General features: G+C 40.2%; 1 long non-coding RNA gene across 1 annotated transcript; it reads right to left on the minus strand.

The window, feature by feature from the left end:
- Nucleotides 1-1,788: 1,788 nt before the first annotated feature.
- On the minus strand, nt 1,789-6,061 carry LOC121859105. Its single transcript, XR_006087609.1, has 2 exons — nt 5,217-6,061; nt 1,789-2,345 (listed from the first exon to the last, which is right to left on the minus strand). It is a non-coding gene; the product is annotated as an uncharacterized LOC121859105 (long non-coding RNA).
- Nucleotides 6,062-6,076: the final 15 nt, after the last annotated feature.

Genomic DNA, 6,076 nt, shown 5'->3' on the forward strand with positions numbered 1-6,076 from the left:
GGAAAAACGAGTTCACCCGAAATGACTTGAATAACCCTGTTACTCTTTTTTTAGAAACTCTGAGAGATAATTTTCTGTTCCATCATGTTAGAGACCCGATACATTACAGAGGGGAGCAAACACCCAAGCCACTAGACCTCATCATAACAAATGAGGAGGGTATGGTGGCCAAACTGGAACATCTTGCCCCAGTTGGCACCAGTCACCACATATTGTCATTCAGATTTAACTGTTACCTAGTTCAAGATAAGGCCAGGCCAAGGTGCAAATATTACAAGGGAAATTACAATGGGATGAGGGAAGAGATGAGGGGAATCCACTGGCCCAACTCATTGAGGCACAAGAACACATACACTACGCTGAATATCATAACTAGTAAAGTGACCCATTTGATCTATAAATATATACCCAAGACCAAACCCAGTGCCTCTAGGAATATGAGGGGGTCCCTACACATGAACCATGAGGCGGTCGATAAAGTTAAGAAGAAAACTCAGAATTCAAGACGTAGGTTGGGTCATGCGAGAGCAGGACAGGAGGATGTATGCAAGAGCCAGAAAACAAGCAAAGGTAGGTGTAGAAGGGCTGAAAAGGAGTTCCAGAGGCTGGTTGCAAGTGAGGTCAAGACAAATCCAAAGGCGTTTTACCGCTATGCAAAGTCGAAATTAAAAATGCGAGTAGGAGTATCAGACCTGAGGCTTGAAGATGGTAGTTACGCAGATTCTGACTAGGATAAAGCCGAGACATTGAACAGCTTCTTTTCCTCGGTGTTCACAGGAGAGGATGCGATTAACCTTCCTGCGTTTGGTGACAAACGGTTCGACACAGCAGTGACCCACATTATGTTCACAGAAGAGGGTATTAGAAATAAACTGTCAAAGCTGAAGGTCCATAAGAGTCCTGGCCCTGACATTGTGCATCCCAGAGTGCTAAGAGAGTTGTGCAACAAGCTTGCCGAGCCCCTAAAGATCCTGTTTTGTAAATGCCTGGATGAACAAAAGGTCCCCAGTGATTGGAAAGTGGTTTATGCGAGTCCTATACTCAAGAAGGGTGATCGTCACTCCACGAACAACTATAGAGGGGTGAGCCTGACCAGCATAATATGTAAAATACTTGAGAGTACTATCAGAGATGCCGTAATGGAACAGCTACTACAAAACAACCTTGTAGAGGATTGCCAACATGGTTTTATGCCGGGGCATTCCTGCTTAACACAATTGCTCAAAGTATTGGATATTTGGACCCATATTCTGGAACGGGGTGGTAATATCGATAACATATACCTAGATTTTGCCAAGGCTTTCAACAGTGTACCCCATGAAAGGCTGAAAATCAAACTGGAAGGGTACGGTATTTGGGGAAATATCCTAGCGTGGATAGAAGACTTTCTATATGACTGCAAGCAGTGTGTGGTGATTAATGGCACTAAATCATTATCTGTACCTGTCACAAAAGGGGTACCACAGGGCAGTGCTAATTACTTATCAACTATTGGTTTCCAAGGAATGATTTAGGCATTTATGTGTTATTCTGAAAGTACTTATTGTATCTCCCTGTGAATGGTGTTAGGCACAGTTTCAGTCATTGAGAGAGCACAAATACAAAATAAAAGTCTCTGTGGCAGTGGTGCCTTAACAGCTTGCTTGCCAATTTGTATTCACTCTAAGTATTTACAACCTGTTCCGCAGTCACTGATGACACTATCAACTGATTTAACTAAAGGCACAGTACTACACTCCCTGGTTGACCTTTGGGTGGCTAATCACAGCAGTGACCACAACTCCGTAAAAAAAAAAAAATTGTCTTATGACAAAGATTTTGTGGTTGTAGGCCTCTTGACCTGGGCTGTACCTCCAACTCAGTGGAGATTGAGTTTTAAAAAATACAATCGCATCTAGCATTAAAAAATCCTTTATCGGTTTGCACATCACTAAGACGATTCCGATGATCTTATGTAATTACTGTCAAATTGCTGCTGCTCATCAACGAAGGCCCGAGTTTTAATCAGGCTAACTACAGTCCTAGAATCAGCTTCCTGATCCATACTAAATAAATTAGGACAACTCATCCTTGACCAATGTTGTATCTTATGTCACCAATCAGATACATTTTTACATCTTAATTTATAAGAAATATTCAACATACCTTTGAGATTCCATCACCTTGAATCACACAATCAGATACAACCTTGCATCTTAACTTAGGAGAAATATTCAACATACTTTACATTTGAGACTACAGACCAGAGAGCTAAAACGTGAAGACATCTTGGTGCACAAGTGACGGCTTCTGCCCAGCCAACACCAGTAATGGTTGTCATGCTCGACCTTATGCCTCCTTCCAACCTGTTGAGAGAAGAGATGGTGACTTTCAACTTTTAATGATCTCATTATGTATCTAAGTTAGGTTAGTTTAGGGTTTGTTTTTTTTGCATGTGTGTGTGTGAGAAAGATAAACAAAGAGAGAGAGAGCATCAAAATACCCAAAACATGATATAAGCAACACATACAGCATCAACTGTGCACGACCCAAGACACTCAGCATGATATGTGATACCTGGAAGTACACCATTTCACACACAGGAGGTGGATGATTGATGGGATGATATGGCACATGACACAGTAACAATCATACACACAGTAGATTACTCACAGTGCCTGACTCACTACTAATCATACTGTGCTCGACTCACTATCACTCATACAGCGCTCGACTCACTATCACTCATACAGCTCTTGACTAACCACTAATCATACTGTGCTCGACTCATACAGCACATTACTCATTACCAATCATACCTGGTAAAAAAACACAGGTGGTGTTGTCACGACCACGGTCTTACACGTCAGTTAGCACCAAAATCAAATGATTCATATTACGCTCAATAGCCCACAAAACATATAACTCGGCTTTCGTTGAGTCCTCCATCTGAGGAGTCCGTTTTCTTATCACTTCAAGACACCTCAGTCCTCCGTTATCCCATTTTCTCTGACTTATTGAAACCAACCTCTCTATAAAATGAATTTGAGTGTGAGAGAGAACACCCTTGTTTTGAGTCAACCTAGATATGTCTGTTTACAGAAGGGAACATTCAAGATCCATTGTGAGTGGGGTAGAACGCCTCAACTGTCCTTATCGTTAGTAAAACGTGTCGAGTGAGTGTCGAGTTTGCCAGCTAGTGGCGTATTTTATGTCGTCCGTGGGGGTATCCATGAGTTTCTGATCGCGCCTGAAGTTATATCATTTTGTCGCCCCGACATCAGAGAATCTGATGTTTATAGTTTAGTTAGTGGCAGTTGTCTATTTGAGAAAGTCATTAATTTCCTGAACTATTCTGTCAACTGGTATAATCTCCAAGATGTAGCGCCTCCCCGTGAATAGCTCCTTGTTCGCCTCAGGCCTTTGCTTGCAGAATTAATGTTATCGACGTGTATAATCCACCTTTTCCTGGCAAGCTCAACCTCTGATTAGATTATATGAATAGACATAGGAAATTACCCTGATCAAGAACACTGGAGTTCATAACTAAGTTTACAGTGATCCAAAATGGTAGAGAAGTTATGTTGTTGGTAAGATCGACCCTTCTGGTATGAATACGGAGGCCCAAGCTGCCCCGCTGGTGCACGTATATACCTCTACACGAGGGAGAATCACGCATTTGTGACTCTTCCTCAACGTCTCTCCAGGTATGTTAACGTGTGTTCCCCGCCGCCTATTAATTCAGTTTAACTTGGTCAATTTTGTGAATATCAGTGTTCAGGTGTTAACATAGTGAATTCTGTGCCAATTAAGTCAAGTAACGTAGAGATTTAGATATCGTCTGAACCGTTGCCAGACGTATGTTTTGTATAGTTGAAGTTAGGCATTTAGGCATTCGTGACTCTTCCTCAACGTCTCTCCAGTGTGTTGAGCTGAATACTCATCGGCTAACGTGGGTCGGTAACCGGGTTGGACGATGCCGTTAATTCGACAGGATTAAACTGGGAAGTCCGTTTCCTGCAAATCAGGCACCAGCTCCCTGGGCGTGTGTCTGTCTACAACCGACCCCTAACAGCGATCTTCATTTGTTGTAGAGACCAGCGTTACCCTGGAGCACTCCTCACAGTTACATGGGCCTAAGTATTATTGTATCTTGTTTGGGGGATAACTAGCCGAAATATAGTATCCCAGGTTAAGTATTGAACCACTGAATGAGAGTTAAAAGTGCCATGTTGTTCCTTGAGAATTAACAGGAGGTATTGTATGTTGCGATAATTGTGGAGTTGTCCAGTGTGCTATGTATTCATCGGTAGTGACCATGAAATGATAATCTGAGAGTATAATGATATAACCAAGAAGTGAAGAGTTAATTTGCTACTTGGTAAGGTAAGACCTGAGGGTCCAGTGATATCTGGTGTATACCCAGTACTGAATATCATTTGGCAGAGTGATAATACCACAATTGTCGATTGAAGTAATAAGTATTTGGAGGTATTTAATGAGGTAATAAGTTCTTGAAGTGTTTGATGACTTAATAAATAAATTGCAGTTCTGTTTTGTCTGAGTGAATCTAAGATGCATCTTATCCAATCACTGTGTTAATAAATATTAAATTAGTAATCTACGAGTATCACCACTTTATCCTTTCCCACATTGGTTCTCAGAAAATAACTAACTCACAAGCCTAGAAGCTCGCTACCTAACAGTTAACTAAGATATGTTATATTATAGAAAAATCCTGGGTGGTGGCAGGTCTACCGTTGTAAGTATAATAAGTGTGGTAATAAGAAAGACATGGTTTCCCAGGTTAATCCATGGTTTAGAATATAACTAGAACAAAATAAATGGAAGAGATTATAATATATGAAAGAAAATGAAAAGAAAGAACATTGACTTGGAAAATATAAGCAAGAGAAGCATAAGAGTTACTTATATAAGAATATATAAGAATAAGTATATATGTAAAGAATTGAAGAAGGATAAGTATATAAAACAGGATACTCATTGGAAAGAATGCTACAACGAACATATAAGTATATGAATAAATAGAATACTAACAGAAAAGAATATCTGAATGGTAAATTATTAAAAGAGAAAACTCGGCCCGTTACACCTGAACCTGGCTGATGCCAAGTCTGAGGGCCAGGTTTCTCCCTCAAGAGGATCCTGACTCCTGGAACCACTGGACAAACAAGCATGCTGGTCCAAAAACATCCTTCCCAGAATAGACTTCTTACCCCGTCCTAAAGGTCGGGGAAAGATGGTCAGATTCAGTTGATTCCAGTTGATAGGTGACTCTCTTTATGGTTGAGTTCTGAAGAAGTGAAACCTAAACCTAGGATGTGGAAGAAATTAAAAAAATAATCCAGTGCAGATTAAGTGGCACATATCCTTCCTTTGCTTGTATAAAACTTCAGTCTATCCTAAGGTGTTTCCTCACTCTTCTTCTGCTACAGTACAGTAAAGTCTTATGTTCTAGTCAAGTTTCTCCCACATATACATTACTTGAGAATAGTTTTAATTCATATCACCAGCCTTCCCACCCTCACTGTAATACTCTTCAATTATGTCTCCAGCAGTCTTCCCTCTCAATTAACTTTAGTCCAATCTTCCCTCACTCTGACCATAACATAGCATACAGCTCACAGGTGGGGAAAGTTGATAATCTCCCAGTAATTTAAACAGATGCAAAGAAAAATATCTAAACCAATTCTATCAGGCATTTGTATATTTAAACCAGCATATACTGTATAGTGAAAGGTTCTGCTCTTCCTGTAGCCACATAGGATCTTGGGGTAGGTAGGCAAGCCCAGGATAAAGGAGCTTACTGGTAAGGTTAACCTACCATAAGCGCGTACTGCACCAGGTACTATCATTCACTGTAAATGACCCATGGAAATGCATAAATTGTAACCCCTCAAAAATATTATGCATGTATAGTTTGACCCCAATTTTTTACATAAAAATTTGATCATTAAGACTTGAACTATACTTTAAGATACAGTAAACGGTAATTTCATGAAGTTACTTTGTGATTTTATCTCTTACATAATTATTGAAGTAATATCCTCACTGTAGTAAAGTTATTAACACCACA

Source organism: Homarus americanus, unplaced genomic scaffold, assembly GCF_018991925.1.
Source record: "Homarus americanus isolate GMGI-L3 unplaced genomic scaffold, GMGI_Hamer_2.0 scaffold42422, whole genome shotgun sequence".
NCBI lineage: Eukaryota > Metazoa > Arthropoda > Malacostraca > Decapoda > Nephropidae > Homarus > Homarus americanus.